This window comes from Ailuropoda melanoleuca, chromosome 8 (genome assembly GCF_002007445.2).
Source record: "Ailuropoda melanoleuca isolate Jingjing chromosome 8, ASM200744v2, whole genome shotgun sequence".
Lineage (NCBI taxonomy): Eukaryota > Metazoa > Chordata > Mammalia > Carnivora > Ursidae > Ailuropoda > Ailuropoda melanoleuca.
Window position 1 is genome coordinate 107,806,755 of NC_048225.1, and position 27,942 is coordinate 107,834,696.

The window sequence follows — 27,942 nt, forward strand, 5'->3', positions numbered from 1 at the left end:
CAAATCTGTTTATACTAGATAAGTTCTTTCTTCCCCCCATTTGCATTAAAAACTTATGTCCATGCATTACTCGAGGTTTTCATTTAACTTATAGAGTATTGAAGTTGTTTACATCCATAAATAAATAAATGGATCTTGTGTCACCATGCACCCCTGTAGTGATACACGTGATCAAGGTGATGATACCAAGATCTTTGAGATGCACCCTCCCCCTGCCATCCTCACTGGGTTTTATTCCCTCTTTTCTCCCAACTATCCTTTGCGTATTGGCTATATAAGTCATCTTATCCCTCCTGCTCACCAAGATACTTGTGATAGCTCTGGATATTCATGCTACCTAACAAATCAGTTTCCCAGGTCTCCCATCACCTTAGGTACCCAGCTTAGGTAACTCCCTGAACCTTGCTTTAAAAATCCACCTAAATTTAGCTAAACACAGAGACCTCTGAAAAATCACACTTAGGAGAAAGATCAATAGCACAGATTATTTAATAGAATTCTTGAAGAAGTTCAAAAATGGATCAGGACTGAAGACTGTTTTAATTATTAACCATGTACACAAAGCAAGAGAAAAACAATATGAATCTTGAAAAATGGTATGTAGATAAATATGCAAACCAAAAAATCGCCCATTAAAATGGATTATTTCAAGAAAAATATGATTATGTGTAAAATTAGGGCTTAGAAAGAAAAAAAATTTTAAAAATAAGTGAAATAGTATAATAGGACCCTAGCTTTATTCAACGTTACTTATCAAAGCCTCAAATTAATAAAATAATAGCAATGTGCTAAATGAAAGTCTCTTACAAATAGAAGATCTACACTCTTTTGAAAAAGAGCCTAAGATTGTATTTAAAGCAATGATCAGAAACAGAACTTTTAGTAGATCAAGGTAACATCCTCTATGTCATGTTTCTTTGCAGAACAATTAAGGATTCTGTTATTAACCATCTGCTAGATTGAGGCTTTTTATAAAATGAAATTGAAAAGAACAGGACATACCATCTCATGACTGTATTTGAGTCATCATATGCAGAATTTGTTTACATCAGAATGACAATTTTTTGCCATAGAGTCCTATTAAAAGCAGCTTTCAAAGGAGTTGATAAATTATATGATGTGCTCAGATAAGGCAACAGAGTCAACCAGAAAATCTCTAATTAGATAAGATTCTAATAGTTGTGAGGTTATGATAGTTGTGAATAAGATGGGTATTAATTAAAATGTCCAAAAAACTATAACTAAGACCTTATCTTTTACACAAGTACCTTATACAAGAGTTTTCCCTCTCTTTGATTCTCAACGAAATTGGAAAAAATTAAGGGTTAAGTATTTAAGCTTTGAAAACTAGGCTTATTCTGTCATAATTAGAAAATTCACTAGTTAGGAGAAGACTGTTCATTAGATTTCGGAAAGCAACCTATTTTTTTTTTCAATGACAACCTTTATGGAATTTTCTGTGAAAATTGTTCTTTGCTTTAATCAAAATATTTTTAACTAATAATACACTATATGCCTCAGGAGATAGAAGAAAAAAAGAAACTAATGGGAAAAGACATCCATCATTTGCATTTTATTAATAGAGTGTTCAGAGAAACATTTAAATATCCAGAAAAGGAAAAAAAAAAACCTTTAAACAAAACATAAAACCATATCTGGTCAAGTAACCAAAGTATTTTTTTAATCTTCTGTTTTCCTGCCCTCTGCACTTTGAAATCAGGGGCAGCTATATGTTACGTTTCACTCTATCCCATAGACCTTCATGATGGGTCTTCAGAACTCCAATTGTGGAGAGTTTATAAAGAGGCAAGGCACCTTCAAAATTATTTCTTTGATGATGTCTCTCTCAATTCTGAAGGTAAATGCCTGGAATAAAAATAGAATCTTAAATTCTAGTTTAATTGGTAGATGGCAGTTGAGGAAGAACACAGAATTTTTCATTTTTTATGCACAGTGTCTTTGTATGCTCACTCTCTATTCAGAAAACTTGGAATTATAAAATTTAAGATCCAGAAGATATCTTAGAGAATTTCCAGCCCACATTTCCATTACAAAGATTAAGTGTAGCAGAGCTCAGAAGAGTCTGACCCTGATTCCTACCCCCAAAACAAGATTCTGAGCAGCCCTGAAAAACTAGGAGACCCACAAATGCCATAGGTCTTTCTACGGGGCAATTAAGATTCATCAGAGAAGAAGCATTTACTCTTGTAGGGAAAAGGCAAATACCTTATAGCTGGCCGCCTTTACTCTGGAAAGCAGAAAGAGGGAAGGCTGAGGATCCCGCAGTCAACTTATTTCTATTTTCTTTTTCCTAAAAAAAAAAAAAATCATTTTTTGAGAGAGAGCGAGAAAACATAAGCAGGCACAGGAGCTGAGGGAGAGGGACAAGCAGACTCCCCACTGAGCAAGGAACCCAACATGGGGCTCCATCCCAGGACCCCAAGATCATGACTGAGCAGAAGTCAGACGCTTAACAGACTGAGACACCCAGGCGCTCCAACTTATTTCTCTTTTCACTGTTGGTTTCACTTCTGCCTTCTACTATTACAGCACTCCAGTCAGTTCTAAGTGTCAACTTGCTTATGTACTCCTCCCTTGCTGACCTAACTCCCTTGATCTGCAGCAGAACTTTCTTTGAGAATTACAGACCACAGCCCTAAGGAGTAAAGAGCCAAACTCTCCCGGAAGACAGGGTGTGCTACATGTGAAAACAGCTGCTTCAGACGCCAGCACATCTGTCCGGGTGAAGCCACATCCGACTCACTGCCTGAGCACCTGCTTCTCCTGCAAGTAGCGCCCCCGTCCCTTTCCCCCACGCTTTCCCTTTAAAACTCTCCAGCTTTGCCTGGGTGGGGAAGATGGTCTCTGAAACATCAGTCCAACCAGGGCTTCCCAGGTTGCCAGCTTCCTGAAGCAAGCCAACTTTCCTTTCCCACCATCACTCGGCTCTCAAATATTGATTTTCAAGCGGTGAGTAGCCGAACCTGAGTTTGGAACCACTTCTCTGTCTGGTAACACTACCATGTCTGGTGCCCATAAGCTGAGAATATCTCCGCTCCAATTTCTCCAAAGAATAAAGCTCCTCTCACCTCCTTGGGCGTGGGGGCGGGTAGTTGCTTGGCTGCATGGAAACGGGAGAGCTCTGGAAATCCTAGGTTTCTATTGACAAACATCCAAGTAGCCACCTGTCTTCAGTGCTCTTCCTCTCTTGTGCCTTCTGCACTACTTGCTACCTCTAAGCACAGAATCTTTTAGGAACTCTGCAGGAACATTTTTCCCCACCTGTAGGGTCCATGTGTCCAACCTCCGACACAGACAACACATATGTTTTTACTTCGTTGGAATACAACTCCTCTAACCTTTCGGAAAATATTGAGATTTAAACTCCTTTGCAGTGGGGCGCCTGGCTGGCTCAGTGCGTTAAGCATCTGACTTCGGCTCAAGTCACGATCTTGGGGTCCTGGGATCGAGCACTGCATTGGGCTCCCTGCTCAGCTGGAAGTCTGCTTCTCCCTCTGCCTCTACCCCCTCCCCCTTGGTGCTCTCTCTCACTCTTAAATAAAATCTTTTAAAAAATAAACTCCTTTGCTGTCTTTCCTGTTATTTTTAACTGTTGCTTAATACTGTTCTTATTTCCTTATCATTTTCACTGTAATGAGGTTTTTATAATGGGACAAAACATATTCATATAAATTACCAAATTTAATATTTTCCTCTTCAATAAATGCGTATTTTTAAAAGCACAGGAGTATAATTATATATGGGCTATGATACAAGTTCTATGAAAATTTTGCCTGTTCTGGCCTCCACTGCTTCCTCATCATCTAGAACACGGCTTAATCAATAATTACTTTTGCATGAATGCACATGCACATGTATTTACAAAACATAATTTCTTTGTGAAGTATTTTCACATGGCTATTCTAGATCATGTTTCTATCAATGTTTAAGTTGCCATTAATACATATGTTCATGGTATTCCATTGCACAGGATTTCTGTAAATACAGACTCACACATTATTGCTAAAAGCAAACCTATACTCCATAGAATCAGAATTAGAAATAACTGAGAAACTGTGTAACTGTATGTGTGTATATGCATATAGATAGATACAGCTATGTAGTTATAGCCCCTGAGTTAAGTTAACAACAGCTTCTTCTTCTGTTTATCCTTAGCAGTTTAGCTCAAGCATCTCTGAGCCATCTATAAAATCAGTCCCAGAGACAGGAAATTTGGGCAATGCTTGTGGCTTGACATAAAAAGTGGACCTTATCTGGAGTCATACAGTACGTCATTACTCTGTAGCAGATAACCACCACATGTAATTTAGAAAGGTCCTTCATACACTTTGACTGCATGCACTCTGGTCAATTACATAAAATATGCCTAAGGTCAAGTTCAACAGGAAAAATTAGAAAGTATGCCTCTTTTCCTCCTTTGAGTAACTCTGTATTTATTTTCATTTTCAAATTTGTGAGTTACTGGAGATACACAGTCTAGTCCAAACTGAAGATGTATTCTCCCTTCTTGGTATTCTCTTCATCTAATTCATAACTTTCTTTCTCTTTTCTCCTATTCTTGTTCTGCCTTCTAGATTCCTTCCTACCCTGGCTTTTCAAATTCTTCTTCCTTTTTCTTTCCCTTCTGTGCTTTTTCTATGTCCTCTTCCATTATTTTGCAGTGGTGTAAGTCTTTTGAGAAAAACAGATTAAATAGGCAAGCTTGAGATTCATGCTCCAAAAATTACATCCCTTTTCTGTCTTGTACATGCCTGATTTACTGAAGGCTTATTACTTTGAGTTGAAAAGTGCCACTATTCAAATCAAGTCTGGGTAATCTGAGAAGAAGGACCCTGAGAGAGTGGGGGTGGGGGTGGGCAGGCATTTAGGGAGGTAGAATTGTGTTGGGAATTGAGAGAAATCTATAACAGAATATATGCGATTGATCTTAATGCCATTCATATTGTACTATACAGTTATCTACCATGAGGCACAAACAATTAAATGGAAAACCTCATCTGTTCCCTTTCACTCTCCACATATCCTCACACATACACATTTTCTGTTTTTCCGTGTCTCTACTTGAGTGTGTAGCAGAGTGGTGAAAATCATGGATTGTTTAGTCATAAAGATACAATTTGGATCTTTACTCTGCTATTGATTATTCAATTGAAATTTGAACAAGTTACTAATTACTCTAAGCCTTAGAACTCCTTTATACAATGAGGATGCAAATACTTAATTCTCAGGTTGTTTTCACAGTATGTGAATAATATTGTATATCTAGTTGTTGATTTGGCATAGAGCCTTGCAAACACTCCATGGTGGTGAAAACTAGCTATTCACCAAAATCCATGTTCTCTCTTCCCTCAGACCAGAGCAAGACCACAATAGCTAACTGCCTTTGAAGATAAAAAAACCACGTGGTGGAACTATTGTGAGTAGACCATGAGCAAAAGTGCTATGCTCCATTCTGGCCAATAAACATCTTGCAGCATCATTCTCTCTGCTCTTTCTCCTTCAGCTGATGATGAAGCTTGACCTTGGAAGCTGTGTAAATTCTTCTCCTGCCCCTTTTAAATGTAGGTAAATTTTCTCCCAGGTTCTTTCCAGTTTTAGAACTCAGAAAATATCTTTCTTTTTTTTTAATTTAATTTATTTTATTTATTTGATGGAGAGAGAGACAGCCAGCAAGACAGGGAACACAGGCAGGGGGAGTGGGAGAGGAAGAAGCAGGCTCCCAGCGGAAGAGCCTGATGTGGGGCTCGATCCCAGGATCCTGGGATCATGCCCTGAGCCGAAGATGACGCTTAACAACTGAGCCACCCAGGCACCCCCAGAAAATATCTTTCTTAAAGACCTAAGAATCCTATCTTTGAAATATAATGATGGAAGGAGAGAACACCACTACAGATCAGTTACTTTGGGAGGTAGTTAGAAAGAGCTAGAATGTTCATGAGTTTAATGTACTCCTTGCTCCCTATATTCAGGTAATACAATAAAGAGGGGAACTCAGAAAAGAGTTCTTGGTTTGACAGCAGGGATGCAAGTGTGCAGAGTCCTGAACTTCAGGATCTTTAAACTTGAAAAGTAAATTGTAACCTAGGAATAGGAAATAAGACTGAGAGAGCATTTGAATAAAAAAATCCGTTTGATATTAAAGTTTATCAGAGGAATGCAGCACACATGAGGCATAACCTATTCGAACAGCCTCAACTACCATTTAGTTGAAAAAAAAAAAATAAGGAAGGGAGGAAAGGAGGGAGGGAGGGAGGAAATTGTCTATTGCGCCTAAGCCACTGTATATTCTTAAGAGTCCAGATACCAGAAATTCTACAGCAACACTGGGCAAATCATACCGGCATGTTGATAAGAACCACAGGAAACATTTTTCATATTCCTCAACCCAAAATGATAGCAGGGAAGAGTCCTGGGAGTTTCATCTTAATTCTTGGCCTAAGTCTGTGCTGTAGCCTTCAGTAATTCATTTAATTGTCTTTGTTTCAATTTCTGCACTTCTAATGAATATTGGAATTGATCATTTAAGCTCTTTTACATGATTTTTGTACTTCCAAACACAGTCTGATAATGACCACAAAAATATGACTAAATTTCTAGATAGGAACTCAGATCTTATGGTCAATTATTTTAATCCAGTTCACTTGAAATTTAAAGGACCTCTGCTCCCTGGCAAGCCACTTCTGCCAGGTGAAAAAGCATTTTGATTCACGACATGTTGAGCTCCTCATGGAGGTAAGGGGATAAGAAATACACAGATATGCAAGCTTGAAGCAGGCATATTCTATACTATTAAGAAACCTTTAGAACATTTTTAAAGATGAATTGTGTAGCAAAATATTTTCCTTTGTAGAAGAAACCAGTAGGAACAAACAATATTTCTTTGTTCATTATAGCATATTTGTATACAGATCTTTGCAATTGATTAGAGCAGTGCTAAATTTCAAAGAACAGCAATCTAGTTTTTATATAGTTGAGTGGCCTAGATATTAATAAGGATATACATACTAATGATGATGAACCAGCTGTCCGTGGAAAAGCTGATTTAGAGCATATCCCGTTTTATCATTCTGACAGCTCGCATGGGAAAACATACCATATTCATTCCCCTTCCTTGTGCTAGAGTCAAATTAGAATTTCATTTAAAGATAAGGAGCCAATATCATACCATTTTACATTCTCATCTTTATGACCTACTTATTTTTCATACTTGCTGTTAAGAGATGGGCATTCTTCAATGTCAGATGGGAGTGGTTTTATTTCTCTATTTTCTGTTTTAGTGATCTTTTGAAAGAAATATCTCTTCCCTCTATTTCAGACACACTTCAAGGTTTCAGATCATATTGATTCTATTTTTTAAACTTTTTTTTTTGATTGGGGGACTTCTTTTGGTATTTTCTTATTTCTTATTTAATATGACTTCATGATATTTAATCCCTTATTTAATAGTGTGTCATTAATTTCTAATTAGTGGTAGACAATTTCTAATTTGAATTAGATAACAGTACTATATGCCTCTGTAATATTTTAAATGACTATAATAACAATTTGATCAGAAGAACTAATTATTAATCCAACTTTTTAATGTCTTCTTGGATGACAATTAAAGGGGATGGAAATGAACAAACTGCATCAGGGCAGAGAGATCAGAGAAAAAGAGAAACTGAGTTAAGATTTCATACATCAGTTTTTCTTGGAAAATGAGCTTGTATTCCTTCCTTAATGAACCCAACCTGTCCTACAAAGCGTCTATGAATCCACAGTACTAATGCCAAGCGGGACAGATATAAGGTTAACTGGAGCAAAACTCAAAACCAGAGAAGTAATGGAACATATGTGGTCCCCTAAGTTCCCATTATCTTACAGCTTAGGCAGGGCACAGATGGTCTGAAATCATCACGGCCAACAATCCTGTAGAGAGAGGTCCCAAACTTGTAATGGCCTATGTATTTACTGGAACAGATGTGGGGGTAGGGAGGGTAAGGTGGGAGACAGGAAACATTTCTACTACAAAGTAACAACAGGAAATGGCCTTATTTAAAAGGACAAGTCATGGAACCCAACAGCTGGAATTAGCCTAGGTTTTTTTTTGTTGAGCTAACCCCGGCAGGGCCAGCTCTTGGCTAACCTAGCAAAGGAGGAGGAAACAGCCTTTAGGGCTATCCAAATTGGTCATCTCAGATCCTTATAAAAATATTCCTACCTTGGGGCGCCTGGGTGGCACAGCAGTTAAGCGTCTGCCTTCGGCTCAGGGCGTGATCCTGGCATTATGGGATTGAGCCCCACATCAGGCTCCTCTGCTGTGGGTCTGCTTCTTCCTCTCCCACTCCCCCTGCTTGTGTTCCCTCTCTTGCTGGCTGTCTCTATCTCTGTCAAATAAATAAATAAAATATTAAAAAAAAACATTCCTACCTTGTCTCCTACTTCTCAGGGCCCTATTGTCTGCTAAAGAAGTCACAAGTCAATGATTGCTGTTGCATTAAAACACTGTGAGGTTGTTACTTTACGCAGGTAATGTAATAATTACAGTCATAATCATCATCATAATGCTCATAATAAAATAACCAGTGTTTATCGAATCTTTACTATGGTCCAAGCACTATGCTAAGCACTTTATAGGCATGAAGTCATCCAATTTAATCCTTGTAAGAATCCCATGAGATAAATATTATTATTAGCCACAAACTATTTAGGTATTAAAAGGGTGCATTAGTAAATTATGCCTTCACCAAAATAACTGAATTTAAGATGCAGAATTTAAACACTATCACATTCTGAATGGGAAAGCCATTTGAGTGGGAAATACACCTTCTAGTTTTACCCAGCTCATAACAAATTCTGATTGCTTTTTACTCCTTTGAAGAGGCACAGATCAGCTGGCTTACAAGAAATACCCTAAACTCTCTGGAAATAAAGGTGTGAAGAACAAATTTCTGTTCCCTGGATATTAAACAGATATGGCCTCCCTCATAAATTAACCAGAGCCAATTTACGCAGATACCCGCTATAGGAAAAGCACAAAACAATATAAAGTAAGCGTTCTCTTCTTCAATTTCTAGCAGGTCTGTCTTCTGAAAATACATAATTCATGCAGCTATCAGGTCACTTTCTTGTCAGCATCACAAAGGAAAGTGGGGAGGAAGGGCCATTTTCATACTAATCAGAGAATATTTACATTACAGCCAACTGCTCTTCCTTCAACGTGCATGCGGGCTCCCTGAGAAGCCTCAATGTCTTATGAGTTATTAAAGCATCAAGACTAAATTGGAGCGTTGGCATTTTTAAAAGTAGACTATAAAAAATTACCATTCGATTCCCTTTAACCTTTTCTCCCTACCATTAGTTTCCCGTTTAACAACCTGAGGTCTCCCTAATAGGGCTTTCATTCCTCTACTTTCTGCCACTTCTGCAGTAACCACTTTGGAATCTTGAAGCCTAGACCAGTCACCCTTATTTGCCCTTCTTTTATCCAGAAACAGATCGCTATTAATCCCCATCTATTTTTAAAAGGAGTTCACCTAGATGTTTCAGATGGAAGAAAAGAATACTAAACACTCTAATTGCCCTAAAAGTGCTGTTTCCACTGGCAGTTTTCACCTTAGAAGTGCAGGAAACACCTCAAAGCCCTGCACTGAGATAGGTCCGGCCTTGGGAATGACTGCTGGGCCAGTGCTTTGGGTTTTGTAGGTACACACACAGTAAGGCCCCGCACAGCAGTACCAACATGAGAGAACAGGAGAAACCCTGATACTTTATTCTCTTAAGTCCCCAGTTCAAAGAAATAAAATCAGTGATTCAGACCTATTCAAGTTTCTACAGCATCTCTTTTTTTTTTTTTTTTTTGGACACTATGAGGTGTTTCTTTTGCAGCCTAATTTCATTTATTCTGTGTGCTTCGGGGAACAGGACTCCTCCCAATTGCTTTGGAAAACGATTCCATAGTTTAATAGATGTCACTGCCACAGAAGAACTTTCATGATGTTGTGACTAAATTTTTCTTTTCTTAATTGCATACCATTATTCCTAATTATGTTTACTGGTATGGTGCTAAGTAATTATGCTCCCTTCTTCCTGTTAACACCCTTCAGATATTAGAAGCAGTTATGTCCCTCATTAATTTTAGCTGAGAGGGCTATGTATATTTAATTTGGTATTATTTCCCAGATTTGTGTCAAATTTTCCTCCTCTTCCAAGATGTTTTGCTCCCCTACACACAAAGTGCTTCTCTGTGTTTTAGAGTATGTAATTTTCATACCTCTGATCTCTGTGGCCCCCAATCTTAACGGAGATTGATGTTTCACTTTTCACTTTGTTACCTAATCTTTAGCAAAAATCCTATCTTCAACTCCACAGTCTTTCTATAATTTATCCTTGCTTCCACTCACCTCCAACTGGGTTAACAACCTGTCTGTCTGTTTGGGCTGCTGTAACAAATGCCATAGACTGGGGGGCTCATAAACAACAAAAATTCATTTCTTATACTTCTGGAGGCTGGAAGTCCAAGATGAAGGCATCTAGCAGATCTGGGGCCTGGTTGAGAGACCGCTTCCTGGTTCATGGTCTCCTCATGGTGTCCTCACATGGCAGACAAGCTAAAAAGCTATCAGGGGTCTCTTATATAAGGGTACTAATCTAATTCAAGACCTAATCACCTCCTGAAGATCCCACCTCTTACTACCATCATACTGAGGATTTAGTTTCAACATATACATTTTGGGGAGACACAAATATTCAGTCTATAGCACAACCCTTTCAGAAACTTGTCCTCTGAAACTCTCCACCTCTCTCTCCACGTGCATATTGTTATGTTCTGGGTCCTCTCAGCTCTGCGATCTTCAGTCCCAAACTGCAAGTGAGGCTTCTCCTCTGGTAGGGCTTCTGACTACCTTTATGCTTCTCATCTTTTGCCTCCAGCTCTGAAGCTTCTCTGTTGGTGCCTAAGAGACCACAGGAATCCCAGGACTCACATATGAGGTGCAAATGGAAGGGGTAAGTGAGTTCGTGCTCCACAGGGCAAAACCTAGACCAGTGGGGCAGGAGCTGGTAAATAAATCCTCCCTTCCTTGCTCCCCACCAGCCCCCCACCTCCTGGACTGAAAAGGAGGTTGTCTCACTTAGTGTAGCGAAGTGGACATCACAGTCTTTTTTCTGTTTTCTAACCTAATCATGGAAATGGCATCCATCACTGCTGATAGAAGTAATTTAAGGGGAGGGGATTACACAAAGTCACGGATGCCTAGGCAGGCAGACACCTTCTGGACCACCTTAAAAGCTTTCCTACCATGCATTTCAATCTAGTAAACAAGACATACAGCAAACTACAAAATGAAAAAAGAAAGATATGATATAGTTCTAAGGTATAAATTATTAATCATAGGTTATAATGTATAACATGACTACCAATTTACAGTCAGTTTTTCTAAGTCCATAGCTCCTTCTCTTCCTACCAAACCACATCACATTTCTAGAGGCAGAGCATTTTTACTGACTTGTGAGAGAAGGTTAGGTAGGAATGCAGAAGTCCTTGGTAGCAGGTTGGAACGTTTGGATTTGATTCAATTTAGACATTTGGCAGTCTCTGAACTCTTTACTCAAAACTGGTATATTCTCAAGAGATCTATATGGCAAACTGCTTACAAAAATGTCCCCAATTCTCCACCCCTTTGCTATAACTATACTCTTTACAATGCGACTTGAATATGGGCAAGCCTTTTGACTTGTTGTAGCCAGTAAAAAGCAAAGGAAGTGACAGCTTGCTTGTGCTTGACCTAAAGCAGATTTCCAGACTTCCACTGTCTCTCTTGAACCCTGAAACCCCCATGAGAATAAAGCCAAGTTTGCCTACTGAGGAATGGGAGGCCACACTGAGCAGAGCCAAGTCAGTCCAGTTGTCCACATGATAGAGCCCAATAAAGATCAACAGAGCTACCTAGCTGACCTAAACTGATCAAAGACTCAAGAGTGAGTCACTTTAGACCAGTCCTGGTCGCCAGAGCAACCTCGCCAACTGGTGGACTCATGACAAAAAGTGGTTGTTATTTTAAGTCACTCATTTTTGGGGTGATTTATTCTGTAGTACTATTTAAATGACAATCAGGAGGGTCACCATAAAGAAGGTCAATTTAGAAAGGCACAAGTGAATTCAAGCCATACTAGAAAACTAGCAGTGTGAGTGGGAAGTAATGAGGCCCTCAGCTATAGAGCAGGAGCAGTTAGGAGGGATCCAACATTTAAGAGGCCAGGTTTCAATAATTGTCTCTGAAAATAAGTTCAGATGCCACAGAGTATACTGGGGACCAGAGCCTTAAAATTGAACAGAAATTTTTCCTGAAGATAATTCACAGAGATTATCTTACTCCTTGTTTTACTTTATACTTTGGAATAGATAATTATAAATACCACAAACAATCGTATTTTAGAGAAGACACAGAAGCAATTTTAAAGTAAAATCACAAAGTAGATGCATTTCTCACATTATCTGTAGGGAGCCTCTCTGATACATTAAAAGGACAACCTCACTAGGTATGTGACTGGTTTGCCGTGTTTTCAAGCAGTAAGGCTTGTAATGGAAAGAGGATACCACCCAACATGCATTTGAAAACCAGGAGGATCCTAGGATGGGGTCAAACATAGAAGGAACCAGAAGAATCATTTCACCTGATAGGTTTTGTTGAACGGATTCCCTAGGTGATATCCTTCAGTGAAGGTAAGAACCTCCATTGGCTACCTCGTCTGATTCTGGCTCGAAATGTTAGTTCTTCCTTATATTTAACCTCAATGCATTACCCCATAGCTCCTGTTCATGGACGATTGCTCTGCCCTCCACAGCAGCAGCACAATGAATGTAACCCCTCTTCTCTGTACCATTTGCTTCAAATATCTGAAGGCAGTTAGTGCAGGCCTCCAAATCCCACTCCTTTTAAACAACCTCCCACCCTTCCTTCCCTCCCACTTGACCAGTTTTAAGTCTTCTCAGTATTCTAGTGGATTTCCCTTAAGTAAATTTAAATTAAAAGAAAAATAAAAAAACCAAATTAAAACAAAACGAAGGAAAATAAAAATGTTTAATGCAGTATATAAAACTCAAGACAGTAGTCCAGTCCCTACTGAACTTGAGTAACTAAGACGCCATGTCTTTTTCCTAGATAGTTCCATCCTACCCTCCATTCTCTTGTCCTTGAACCTTGGTGCAACTTGTACTAGGGAACTAGATGCATTGAGAGAGTGTGTGTCAAAGACAGAGAGAGAGAGAGAGGGAGGGAGGGAGAGAGAGAGAGAGAGAGAGAGAGTCCCACAATAAATGTACTATGTCTGTGCATACATATACACCTATATACATACATATAATTTCTTTCTGTAAAATTGGACAAGTGCCAACTGTTGGATCCCTATTTCCAACCTTTCCTTGCTTCTAGGTAATCACAAACTTTCTTTCAGGATGGGCAAGTCACTGAATAAATGGTAATGAGTACCAAGACTATAAAGGAAACTTACATAAAGTCTCCACAATCCTCCATCCAGGCTGGCGCTGAGTCATCAGTAAGTACTTTGGGTACAATTTACCAGCTATTATGAAACCGCCTAATCGTGCTGTTATTGTCCCCATTTCTGTCAATCTCCTACTCAGTGAGGTTAAGCTAGCACTGACATGTACCTTGCCTGCAACACTTCTGTGACTCTCGTCCAAAATGAAAACACATCAGAATGACAGGTCTTGATCATGTTCTTCATCCATACTATAAAAACGTAAAACTCTACTTGCTGTTAAAACAACTGTGCAACTTTGAATAGAATCTTTATTTTCTAATCACTGAGACTTTTGCATTTTCTCTTGTATCTTTTTTTGCTTACGTATTTTTTCAAGTAGATTTTCATTACACTACTAATCGTATGACCTCATAACTATCACCTTACCTCTTTACCTCGTTGTGGGACCCAACTACACTGAGAAACTTCACTACTATTAATGTTCCAACCCTGTGTTCATTGATGTTATTTTCTTCAAAAATCATGCCATTTGTAGACAGGATAGATTCAAGCAGAAAGAGCTCAATGAGGGGCTAGATTGATCAGACACAATCCTTAAGTAAAATAAAAAAGCAAGGATAGGGGGGAGTGAAAAATGATCAGAATGACTTTGACTAAGTTTTAATAAAATAGAAATCAACTAAAATCAATAGATATTTACTGAATGGCCTACATTTTCAGGCTGTGAGCTAGGAACTATAGAAAATATAAACTATATATATGCTGCCTTGTGAGAAAAGAAAACACATAACCATGTGAAGAAAAAAAAAAGAAAACCCAAAATATTTAAATAACAGCACCAGACAGTTATAAAAGAGATGTCACAAGGCAGAACATGATTCATTGCCAGATGAATTATTCAGACAATAAATTCTACAAGAGTTCAGAAGAGGGAGGGATCACTTCAGGCTGGGGTGGTCAGGTCCATGAAGATAGATGCGAGCGAGGGCTGAAGCCAGATAAATGGACAAACTTCAGATGGGGAGAGGGCAGTGGGGAGGGTGCTGTGGGAATTGGGCATAGCTTCAGTAAAAGGCTTTGCTGGAATGAATGGAGTGTTAGTCAAACTTTTTTGGAAAGGTTTTTAGAAACTGTCAGAAAGAAAGAGGAGTAGTCAGTAAGTTCTTGGAGGAGATGGTGACATATTTTTGGAAAGAAGATTGAGAAAGCTATTTGGAGAGAGGTGATGATTTGTGAAAGGGCTTCGGATGGGAAGAGGCTGGGAACATGAGCTGTAGCAAGGAGGTAACCTTGTCAGCAGTGCAGTGTGGAGGAGAAAATGAGAGAATGGAAGATAAAAGAGAGGCAGAAAATCTGGGCTGCCACTAAAAAATGGCCAAAAGTTCTTCTCTGCCTCATCCTTTATTCGCTCAATAAATATTAAATGGGAATTGCTTAATTCCTTACTCATTCTGTTATTTATAGACACGTGAGACTATTGCTCGTGTGTCTGATATTAGGGATGCCCCACCCGTGGAACCAGTTAGTGAAAAATCTGTGAGCCCAGGGCCAGCAAGAGCTCCTCTTCCCTAGACCTTGCAGGAGGCAGATGGAAGTCAGATAAGGATTTAAAATCAGTGACTCAGAGCGGCAAGGGCCAGAACAAAACATGGAACCTAAAGCGAAGAGCAAAGCTAAAGTCAGTAGAGCTGGAAAAACCATTTAACAACAAAGCATGTAAGTGTTCCAAAGACAAATCTGAAATAGGTACTGTGATCCACAGATGGCTTTTGTGTTGCCACAGTGCTATAAAGCACCATGAATGAACAGGAGGACAGTGCCTAGCACGGCAATCTAATTTTCTGGCATTTGAGTCCAGATGATACTATACTCAACCACAGAATACCCACAGCTCCCCTCTATGATCTCTGCAAACCTCTTGCCCTGGCCCTCGTACTTTCACTGTCGCTGCCTGAGGCCGTCCCCCGCATTCTCACCCCAGCATTTACTCTGAGACCAACATGTTGCCTCTTCCTCATTTCCCATGTGCTGCAAATCCTTTCAGACCTAATCCAACCTCCCTTCTGCTTTGCCCTTAAGTGAACTCTGCTTTCTCAAAGCTCCTTGCACAACTCGTGTCCACACCACAAATTTGGCACATATCCTAGGTTACTCTTATTAACCATTTAGTTGTATATAGATTGTTATTTAGATTTTGAACTTCTTACATACACAGTTTCATCTCTTTATACATCTTTACATAGCACCTAACAAAATGTCTTTTTTCGTACATATATACATACTATGCAAAGCATATAATTACGCTTTATATATACACATAAACATGGACACGCGCGCACAAACACCTATTACTTTTAACATGTAGTCACTGCAAATCTCTCTCGGAAATGTCCTGGGCACAATATGTTTTAAAGCAAATGTGTATATTCAAGATTTTTTCTTTCCCCTCAATTCAATAGTTCCATCATAAATAATTATTTATATAGTGACACAGGTAGTCCACAATTAAGTGTTCATGAAATTACTTCCTTTACCAAGTGTTTTCTGAAATGGCACTCCTGTTGGTCTTTCCCTAAGATACCCCACAAACACATTTTAGTTACAAGATTCCAGCTAAGAAAATAAGCAGGTTTTCAATCAAGATTCTTAGAAGAATGTCTCCCACTGTTGAATAAATTACTGGAGAGGACAATAACAATTAAATTCCCCACAGTATACAGAAGTTACTAGAAGAATGATTTCAAATTACTGGTAAAAGATTTTGTTCGAAAAGCTCCATAAACACAAAGCAGAGATGATCTAAATGCTGTATTTTTAATAATAAGGTCTATATTATTTATTTTTCATAATATATGCATATACACATTTTCCCAGTATGCTTATTATTCTAAACCAAGCAAAAAGAAACAAAAAAATTCAAACAAATGAAAGCCTTTGTGTTAAAGTAGATGGGACTCAAGGAGGCATAGGAATGTGCTGGCATATAGCAGGCTTGAGACCGTCCTATCATTTTGGATGTAGAACAGATGAAATACATTTGACCACAAGGCCAGGGAACTTGCCACCTATCTTTTGAATGAATATGTTTCTATATCTACAAAGCCACTAAAGAAAGCTGATTATTTAAATGATAGAACTAATGTAATCATTCTGTAAAAGTTATATCTAATTATCTAAATTATAACTGAACAGGTAAAATTAAAATCACTTTTTTTTTCAATATTAGAGAAAAACTGAATGTAGTACATGGAGAAATCCTAAGTGTGATAATACACAACAGTGCCTACTATAGAAAACTTATTTTACAATAATAAGCTTATGATAAGAATAACATTTTAAAATATTTATTAATTGCATTTTCAAGAATAAAAGATAAATTTTAATTACTAATCAGGCTACCTTTCATTATATATAGCATATAAAAGGTCATTACTACAACTGTTCAAAAATATAATTGTATAGAGATGTTAAACCAGACAAAGGAATGTAAATTCACAATCATAGATTTTCTAAAGGAAGAATGACTAGCCTGAAATCAATCTCAATCTTCCCTATTTGCAAAATTATGGTATATTTTTCTAAGAATCAAATGAAATAATTTAGAAAGACTGCTTTTATACATGTAATATATTTAATTTTATCACTGACAAGTTTAATATATTTCAGTCAGTTTGACAACATAATGACAGAGCAAAAGTGTCCTCCAACCGTGTTCCTTTCTTTCTCTCTCTCTCTCTCTTTCTCTCCCTCCCTCGAAACATTTTTTTTTTTCTTTCAGGGATCACTATCCTGGGCCCAGAGGACAAGACAGGTAATACACAGGCCCTGTTTCAAAGACCTCTCAAACTATTAGGCAAGGTAGAGACAGCAGCAAGTTACTCATGAGAACTTAGGCTTTCCTTCCTGGGAGTGGGGCACCGCCCTGTGAGCAACCTGCCTGGTTGTGAACTACATTTCCCAGCTGCCTGCATTCAGGTTTGGCCCTGTGCCTGGCAGGCACTAGGGTAAAATTTAAGGATGAACTTATTCTCAGGGTCTTGTTAATGCCAACCCTGCACTTACACAAACCTGAGAGTGAGTGCCACCTTAAACGTCCCACCTCAGGTGTCTCACCTGCCTCACTGTGATTAGTGCTCACCAACAGAATGTGAGCAGAAGTCATATAAGTTACTTTTGACTGGAGTCTTTAAAAAGTAGGGGTGCGTTGTCCACTGTCTATATAGTATGGTGTGCCTAACATTTAAGAAATTGACAAGCTGTTTTCCACAATGGCTGGACCGTTTTACATCCCCACCAGTAATATATATAATAAGTTCCAGTGTTTCCACATCTCTATCAACACTTGGTACAGTCTTTTTAATTTAATTTCTCCTTTTGAGTAGGTGCACTGTGGTATCTTACTGTGGCTTTAATTTGCAGTTCCCTAATGACTAATGATATTTACACTCCCTTCACGTGATTTTTCAAGGCCACTAATTAGGACCTCAACAGTGACTTTTGTTCTTAATTAGCTTGAAAATTATACTTGTTACTTCTAGAAAGACTTTCTGTGTGTTTTAATTCTTTTTTAAATTCTTCATGTTTAGGTTTGATTCCTCTATCCCTTCCGGTAGGACTGCTTTGCTAACGGTGTCCTCCATCTTGAATATTCCGTTCCTTTCTCTAATTACTGGACTCTTTCGGGTGTACTGTGATGTTATTTTGTCTGTTTATCAGTTTTCAGGTCCAGTTTTCAGAGCTCTCTAAGCAGCAGTAGTCTGGTGAGAAGGGTACCCTGTGGGCTCTCTGCCTCTGGGCAGCAAGTACAGGAGGAGGCAAAATGCCACTCTCCCAGTAAAGCACCAAGAGGAAACCTTTTTTGCTCCTGTGTCTGTTTAAATTTTCCTGAACTCTCTGAGAGTCAGCTCACCTCTTTAGTGCCTTTTCACGCTCTTCAGCAAGGGAGAGCAGACACACTGTCCTATTTATGCCATCTGTGACTCCACCTTTTCTTTCATAACTAATAGACCACATTTTTCGCTTCTCTTTATCTCTAGGTCATGATTTCCATGGCTTCTTCCATTTTGTCGTTAAAAATTAACCAGGTCTTTGTTTTGTTTTGTTTAGTTAATTTGCTATTTTTTGGCCTCGTTTTGTTTTAATTTTCATATGGCAGTTTTTTCAGTATTTTACTTTGTAAAAATTCTCAAACTGCATTTCTAAATTGTCTTACATTTGCTTCTCTTGAGTTGAGGAATAGAACATTTTCTTCTTGCAATTCTGTCAACTTTGAAAACATTATTCTGGTTTCCAGTGTTGCAGAAGAAAGGCCCACAGCTGGTATGATATTATTTTCTTTTTTAAAGATTTATTTATTTGACAAAGAGAGAGAGAGCACAAGCAATGGGAGCAGCAAAGGGAGAGGAAGAAGCAGACTCCCTGTTGAGCAGGAAGCCCTATGTGGGGCTCCATCCTGGGACCCTGGGATCATGACCTGAGCCAAAGGCAGATGCTTAACAGAATGAACCACCCAGGTGCCCTAGGATTCTATTTTTTATTGTAATATGTTCCCTTACTCTTACAATGTTCTTAGAATTCAGAAAATATACAAGAATTAGGTCTGTTTGTTCATTAATCCCTTTAAATCAACTAGTAAGAATTTTTATTCTGATAGGGTATCTCAAACATTTTCTCCTATAATTCTTTGATTAATGAACTCTTCCCAATCTTTTATTTTTATTTTTTTGCCCTATTAGTTTAACTTTCCATGGTATATGCTCCAGAATATATCTTTTCAATTAATAACAAAAGGTTTAAATATTATTTATGTATTTATTTTCATGTGAGAGCCAGGCGATATCCTGAAGGTAACTTTAGTTTCTTGCATCTTTTAAACTGAATTTACAGGTTCAGCTAATTATTCTCCCTTGTTCTTGATACTCTGTAATCTCTACCTGTGCTAGAAAGACCCTCTCTCATTGAATTTATTTTACTTTTTGTCCTAATTCCCTGTTTTTCCTTTATCCTTTATAAAACTAGTCTAAAGCCTTTTGTGCTTTTCCTTTTTATTGTGTCTTTATATAAAACACTATATTTTCATGTATATTGTTTTTGTATATATTGTTTTTGTATATATTTAAGTTGCATAAATGATACGTCTCAGACCTTTTTTCCAAAAACATTATTTTTAAGATATATCACTGTTGTCTTGTGTGCTTCTAGTTAACTGCTTCCAAAGTGTGCATCCACAACATTGTATTCATCACCACCACCGGAGACAGACACCAGGGCTGCCTACAGCTTCCTGCTGTGATCAAATTCCTCTCATGGATGACTTATATGAGAATCCCCCTTGACTATATACCCAGGCACCTGACTGTTGGTCACAGAGTATGCATGCACCTAATTTATTACACTCAGTTCTGGCAGGCAAATCTCCAGAAAGACTTTTCTAGTTTATATCCCCAATAGGATACGTCAGGATTGCTGCAATCCAACATCTCTTTCAACATTCAGTGTTGTTCTGCTTTATAGTGTTTGCCAATCTGATAGATGGAAAGTAATAGGCCACTCTTGTTTTAATTTGCAGTTTTTTTTTAAAGATTTTATTTATTTATTCAACAGAGATAGAGACAGCCAGTGAGAGAGGGAACACAAGCAGGGGGAGTGGGAGGAAGAAGCAGGCTCATAGCAGAAGAGCCTGATGTGGGGCTCAATCCCATAACGCCGGGATCACGCCCTGAGCCAAAGGCAGACGCCTAACCGCTGTGCCACCCAGGCGCCCCTAATTTGCAGTTTTTTAAATGAGTATGAATTTGAGCATCCTTTCACCACTGTTACTAACGTTAATTTGGTTTTCCACTCTGTGAACTGGCCCTTTGTATCATTTGTTAGTTCTCTATTGTTTCTTTTTTTCCGGTTGATATAAAATGTCAAAAAAATTACCTATGAAAAAAATACCTACATGAAATAAATGTACACCTAAAATGTATTTATATCCAAGATGAAAGATTTAAGAGAGCGTTGTACACCTCATGGCAACCCTCCTAAAGGCGGGAGATAGTGGGGAGGACATGGTATTTTGGAGGAAAAAAGCTTCATTTAAAATGTGAAACTGCAAGTCAGAAAGAAATACCAGTATTTAGGCATGTGAATATTAGTTCCAGTTTCTGCTTTCTGGATAAATGACCTCAGATCACCACAAAAATTATTTGCTAGAGGGAAAAAATCAAATTAAAAAAGGAAATTTGCATATAACACCTCAGGTTATGGCATGCAATATTTTACTGGTTATTTGTACCTTTTAGTTTTAAATTTCCTTTTAACCAAAAATCCAACAACTGAATTTTATCTGGCATGTTTGAACGTTATTGATAGTATCCTCTCCAAGAATAAAAAAAGTGAAATTTAACAGAATCACTGTCAACAAAACAAAGAGCTGCCCTTCTGAGTTCTTTCACTTTTTTGCACTTTCCCATTTCCTTTTGGTTTTATTTTGTGCCTCTTCTTTAGGAGAAATTACTTTTTAAAAGGCATCTGAAAGATCTTGCTGCTTCTTTTTAACTAGGGAGCTTTCTTCTAAATAAATATTCAAATATGATGAAAGAAGTATTTGGGCTAAATGTAACATACTGTATCTATTTAACACCTACAAATTGACACACACTTGGGACAGTCCCAAGTTTCAGGTCCAGGTTTCACTAAATATGGAGTATTTGCATGTTACTTAACTTCCCTAAGTCAGTTTCTTCATTTATGAAATTGGATTAAAAATAATACTTATCTCACTAGATTATTTTGGCATTAAGATGATTAATGCAAAGCGTACCTCATATTGCCTCCCTTCTCAAATTTTTGAATCCTCACTTTTCTCATTTTCAACTGGCCTCGTCTTCTACTGAAATTACAAATCAGGGACACCTGGGTGACTCAGGTGGTTAAGTGTCTGTCCTTGGCTCAGGTCATGATCCCAGGGTCTTAGGATCGAGTCCCACACCAGACTCTGCTCAGCAGAAAGTCTGCTTCTCCCCCTCCCTCTGCTGCTCCCCCTGCTTGTGCTCTCTCCCTCTCCCTTTGCCTGCCGCTCCCTCTGCTCCTCCCCACCCCCACCCCCTGCTCTCTTTCTGACAAGCAAATTTTAAAAAAGTCTTAAAAAAATTGCAAATCATCAGACACTAATGCAAAAAGATATGTACTTCCATGTTCATTGCACAATATTTATGATAGTCAAGACATGGTTATAACCTAAGTGTCCAGCAGTGGATTAATAAAATGGGGTATATATACACAATGAAATATTCATTCACTCATAAAGAAGGACATCCTGCCATTTTCAATAACACAGATGGACCTTGAAGGTACTATGCTAAGTCAAATAAATCAGACAGAAAAAGACAACCCATGCTATAATTTGCATCTTTTTTTCCCCTCTTTATGTCGTGGTTCTTTTCTTCATGCTGCCTCAAGGTTTTTGCCTTTCTTACAAGTTTGAATATTATATGTCTAAGGTGTATGTGTTGTTTGTTCATGTTTTTGTATGTATTCAGTTTGGTGTTTTTCTGAACTTCCTCGATTAGTTTTTGTGGCTATTAATAATCTTGGAAACTTACTTCTTCAAATATTACTCCTGCCCAGTTTACTTTCTTTTCTTTCTGGAAATATATATGTATATACATTAGGTTGTTTGATATTCTCCCTCAACTCTTGAATGATCTTTTTTTTTTTCCACTTTATACTTTGGTTCGGGTCATTTCTTTGGATTATTTTTAATTCACTGATTCTGTCCTGTGACTGTTGCAAGTCTACAAATAAGCCCTTCCAAGTCATGCTTCCTATTTGTTTCTTTATCTGTGTTACATCTAGGTCTAGTTCTGTAAATTATTTCATCTCTTAACAGTCTTTTCTCTTGATTTTTCATTTGCCTTACTTTCATAGTTGTTGAAAGCAAGACATTTTGTACAGGGAAGTAGAGACTAAGGTAATAAAATTTGAAATTCTTTATGCATAAACTGTAACCTGAAGAATATATTTAACTTTGTTGAGCTTCATTTTATCAGTCTATAAAATGGACACAATATTAACTATACCAAAATATTGTTTACATTAAAATTTTTAAAACTAGATACAGCAAAGCCCTTAAAATGGTACCTAATAAAAATTTGCAATAGATTTTACTGCCACTATTATTATTAGTTATTTTCATCATTACATGAAAGAGATTACTTGTCAGAGTACAGGTATCACGTGTATTACAAAATGAATATTTCCCATAAAGCATGAGAACCTACTTTTAAATTATTCATGACCATACCTGTCCTTCTAAATTTTTCCCTAGAAAACAATTCCATGTGTATTATCGAAGGCACATTGCATCAGGAGGAGATAAACAGGTAAAGAAGACTTAATTCAAGATTATTGCTTTAGGGGAGATACTGAACTCAACTCTGTTGAAATTAAAGGCAGGAATGTTTTTGAGTGTTGCATGAACTAGTGGAAAAGTACTGGAAAATATTAGTGGGGAAGTTGATCAATGTGACCAAGTCATGTGTGTTTGCTAGTTGGTGCTTATGACATTTAGACTCCTACCTTTTCACAGAGACTGGGAGATGGGGCCCTATCTTTCCTGATGATTACATTTCAAAAAGACGGCTCTCAGGTCTCTGTGAAAGACATCCCTAGGTTGTAGTACTTCGGCAAAGGGGCAAGGAAATCATTTATAATTGAAAGTTTCCTAAAGTAAATGCTCTAAGAAAAGGGAAGTCAAGGACCTGTAGTTAGGAAGAAACTTGCCCAAAGTTCAGTCAAGCTGAGGGGAACATTAAGGCCACCTTTATCAGTATTAAATCCAGGAATCTATCCCAAATACTCCATTATTCAAGATACTATGTTTTTGCTTAAGTTACCTTTAGGCTCCTGAGATAGGGGCCATAATAAATTTATTACTGTGTAATTAACCACCCCCAAACTCAGTACCTTAAAACAACAACCTATTCTCACTCATGAGATAGTTGATTTAGACTGGATTGAAGTTAAGTTTTCCTGAAAGTTGGGGCCAGGCTGAAGAGGCAGCAGCTGCCTAGAAGGTCTTCCACAAGTCACTGATGGAAGTACAAAGATTAGCTCATTGTGTTACAAGTTTCTGCTTATGCTAATGTCCCCCTAAATCCCCTTTAAACAAAGCAAGTAATGTGACTGATCTCAAAGTCAAGGATCCCAGGATCCCAAAAGTATACTCTGACCACAGAAGGGGTGTGAGGTACATATTTACTATAACTGCAATCGAAAGTAGCAAAAGAAAGTCCTGTTTCTTCATTATATCTCTGGCCAGATTCTTTCAGAATATATAGCAATGATGGTTTCCCATATTTTCATATTAACGGTTGGATCCATTTTTTTATCATTCCTAAATACTATTAATCTCTCAGTGTGTGACCAGGTACTGTTTTGGAGGCTGGGCATATAATGGTAAGCAAAACCAGACATGGCCTATGCCCTTACAATTTAGTGGATGCTAGAGACTGAATGCTTGTGTCCCCCAAAATTCATATACTGAAAATCTCCAACGTGAGGGTATTTGGAGATGGGGCCTTTGGTAAGTGATTAGGTCATGAAGGTGACCCTTTATTAATGCCCTTAAGACCTCAGAGAGATCCTTTTTGCCATCTACCATGTAAGGACACAGCAAAAAGACAGCTGTGGGTCCTCTCCAGGCACTGAATTTGTTGGAGCTTTGCTCTTGGATTTCTCAGCCTCTACAACTGTGAGAAATAAATTCTGTAGTTAATAAGCCACCCGGTCTATGGTATTTCTATTTTAACAGTCAAAACAGACTAAGATAGTGGACAAAACACAAAAAATATACAGAAATTCCTAAAATTATTTACCGTGATCAATGCCTTGACAGAGAAATCTCTGCTGCTATAAGAGTTTATAATCCAAGAATTTAGCCTAATCAGACATATAATGAATCTTTCCTAAGTGATAATCGAACTGAGATCTTAAGAAATTATAGGAGGACATAGCGTGAGTAGATCATTGCAAAGACATGGAAAAAAGTTAAGTGCTCTAGATAGAAGAAATAATAACATGCAATGGCCAAGCACTGTACTTTATAGGAATTTAAAGAAGTACAATGAAACTGGAGGAGAAAAGTGAGAGCAGGATTCTGGTTTAGACAAGCGCTGCCTAATTAAAATATCATGACAAAACTTTTTATAGTTTTAAATTTTCTAATAGCTACATTAAAAAGGTAAAAAAAGAATCAGTATAGTAAATTTTAATTATATTTAAACCAGTATTTCTAAAATATCATTTTAACATGTAATCAGTATAAAAATATTGATGGCGTGCTTAATAATGCTTTACTTCTTCATCCAAAGTCTTGAAAATTCAGTGTGTATTTTATATTAACAGTGTATTTCAATTTAGACTTGTTCTATTTCAAACAAACATGGCTAGTGGCCACCATATAAGACAGTGCAAGTCTAGACCATGAAGTAACTTCCAGGCAATTTTAAGGATAACCACCTATGTCTTGGTAACATTGGCATGACACTGAATATTTTAAGCATGGTATATGTGGAGTAAGGAGATGGTAGTAACATGATTAGATCTGAATTTTGAACAGATCAGTAGCTATGGTGAGGACAGAGAGAAGTTAACAGATTTGAGAGATACATAAGTGGTAAACATGAGCTATGAGGGATTAAACATTAGGATGTGGCACAGATAACCTTTAATTTCCTGAACTGTTTAGCAGAAATATATGCATACGTTCATGGGAAGAAGAAGGAAATAAGTTCAATTTCAGACATGCTGAGCTTTGATTACTTTTAAAACATTTAAAGAGATAAATAAACTTCATGACTAGCTATACCAGTTTGGGACTTAGAAGAGAACAGTGGGCTAGAGAAATGACTTATACAGTCTGTATAAGTCATTTCTCAATGACTGGCAAAGCCATGAGCATTCATAAAATAGCCCAAGGAAAAAAGTACAGAGTAAGAACAAATGACAAGTTGACTTTAAAAAGAGTTTAAGTGTTTTATATTGTTTTCTTGTCTTCAACTGCTTAACTAGAAGCATTCTCTTGAAGTAGCATTCTCATTAAATCTCCCAGGGTGGAAGCACATAATTCTGAGATGGAGGAAAGAATGAAGGACTCTGAGATGCCATTCTGTTCTCTTCCTTAATGGAGAAACACAGAACGTTTAGCATATGGCTGCACCCTCCACTTCCTTCAAGAGTGATTGCTTATAACTAGTCTCAAAATGTTCCCAAACAAATACAGAATAAATCTCTTAGCTAAGTGCTTTTTGCAGGGCAGGTTAGGTAGAATGAGAAATACAAAAGGATACAAAATAATGGAATTAAGAGGGAAAATGATAGTTTTTGTGAGCATTATTAATAGTAAAGTGTGAATAGCGTTATTTATGTTTTTATTTTTTGGCAAAGTACAATTGAAAGAACTTGGGCTGCTTAATTTCCATAAATTTCATCCAGTGTGATTCATTTCTTCTTTTAAAATTATAAACTCCAAAATGCCTTCAAAATGTGTATAAATCTAAATGAGATCACAAGGGGCAAGACTAATGACCAGACCCCCAGTTTCCCTTCCTGAAGTTACACCATAAAAGATTTCATCTTGCCAGAAGGATGATTTGGAGAAATACAGGCTGTGAGACTATGCCCTCCAAGCTCAATTTTGACATCTTCCCCAACCACCATTGTGGACCCTCTACTTTTATGTACAGAATTGTTTTCTGTTATCATTCAGATTGCTTCAGATAAAAAAAAAATAACATTTTACCTGACCTAAACCAGCTTATCAAAAAGGGAATATATTATTTCACTTAATTGAACACTCCAGCAACAGGAGTGGCTTTAAACACAGCTTGATCATTGGCTCAAAAAATGTCATCAGGATGTGATTTTTCTGTTTCTTACCATGGATGATCCATTTTCAGATCTGCCCTCTCTAAATGGGTGAGAGGTTACTGCAGAGCCTTTATATCTTCCCAGCTTCATTTCCACAGGAAGGAGTTAAGTCTTTTCCCAGAAACATAGTAAGATTTCTTGTCAGTGTGGAAAGTCCATTGGCATTTGAAATGTACAGAGGAATTGTTTAAACTCATTTTATTATCATTCTCTAACTCATAAAATCTTATCCTTATGCACTTAGCAATACTAGAAGCAGGGGAATGATTTTATGACCTGTGCTATAAACATATTAGCTCCTTATTAGAATACCTTCATTTGTTTCTTTAAAGATGGTATAAGCTAAAGGAAATCAACAAATTATTGTTATAACCCTATCACTGTGATGTGTGTGAAGTATGGTCAAAATTTAACCATAGCAGGGGTGTCTTGGTGGCTCAGTCAGTTAAGTGTCTACCTCTGGCTCAGGTCATGATCCCAGGGTACTAGGATAGAGCCCCACTCTGGGTTCCCTGCTCAGCTCCCTCTCCTTCTACCCCTCCCCCCGTTCATGCTCTCTCTCTCTCTCTCTCTCTCTCTCTCTCTCGCTAATATTTTTTTAATTTAATTACACCATTATTTGCATTTGCAAAGAAACTGTAGTGTCTGTCTTCCATAAGTGTTCATCTTTTTCTCACAACTCTCTACCAATAGAAAAGAAACTCAAGCTCCCCAATTAATATTATCCCAGCATCTTCACACTTAAATAGTCTATGCTGTGCGTGAGCCAATTCAAAGTTCAACCCTTTCTCAGTGCTATTTTAAATGTTTTGTTTAAAAAAATTTTTTTTAACTCTCCCTCATCTCCTTAGACATGGCATCTGAATGTAGGGGAAGAGGGTCACTACATAACCTCAAGCAGTGGGAAAGAGTAGGTTTTGAATTCTTGAGTGTTTTCTGGAATTTTAATGGCCTGTTGAAGACTGTCTTTGTCTAGTTCCAGAAATAGTACAGTTAAGGCATTATGGTCCTACAGTCCATGCCTTTTCAAATGTGAGTTAAGATCACTCCAATAGCACATAGCATTTGCTTCTAGTCACAAAGTCAAAAAAGGAAGGCAGCCTCCTTGTCCTGATTCCAGCCGCTGAAGCTGCTTAATGGCACATGGGGAAATTCTGCATCTCATGCCCAACACATGCTGTCACAGGAAAGCAGGAAAACCATCTCAGTCTTATCTACCTAGACAACACTCAAGTTAATAAAGGATACATATCCCCCAATATTCTATGTAGACAGCAGTCATAATCCCTTTTTTTCAGGTTTCCCTTCAAGTTACTAAAGATCCTCACTTCCCATCCCCCATTCAAAGAGCTTTGGCTTAGAGATGTGCCATATGCATCTCTTTGCCTACTTTGTTTCAAAACTGCTACTTTATCCCTTCCCTAAATCCACCTGGCCAGAGGGCAATGAGCTCTCCACATATTATTTCTCTCTCAAGAATTTCTATCATATCATATTTTCCTTTTTCCTAGGTCATGCTCA

General features: G+C 37.8%; 1 long non-coding RNA gene across 1 annotated transcript; it reads left to right on the plus strand.

Moving 5' to 3' along the window:
* Positions 1 to 2,629: 2,629 nt before the first annotated feature.
* LOC109490555 lies at positions 2,630 to 22,873 on the plus strand. The gene is made up of 6 exons (XR_002143884.2): positions 2,630 to 2,970; positions 5,374 to 5,437; positions 10,933 to 11,007; positions 13,456 to 13,557; positions 17,285 to 17,317; positions 22,820 to 22,873. It is a non-coding gene; the product is annotated as an uncharacterized LOC109490555 (long non-coding RNA).
* The last annotated feature ends 5,069 nt before the right edge of the window (positions 22,874 to 27,942 follow it).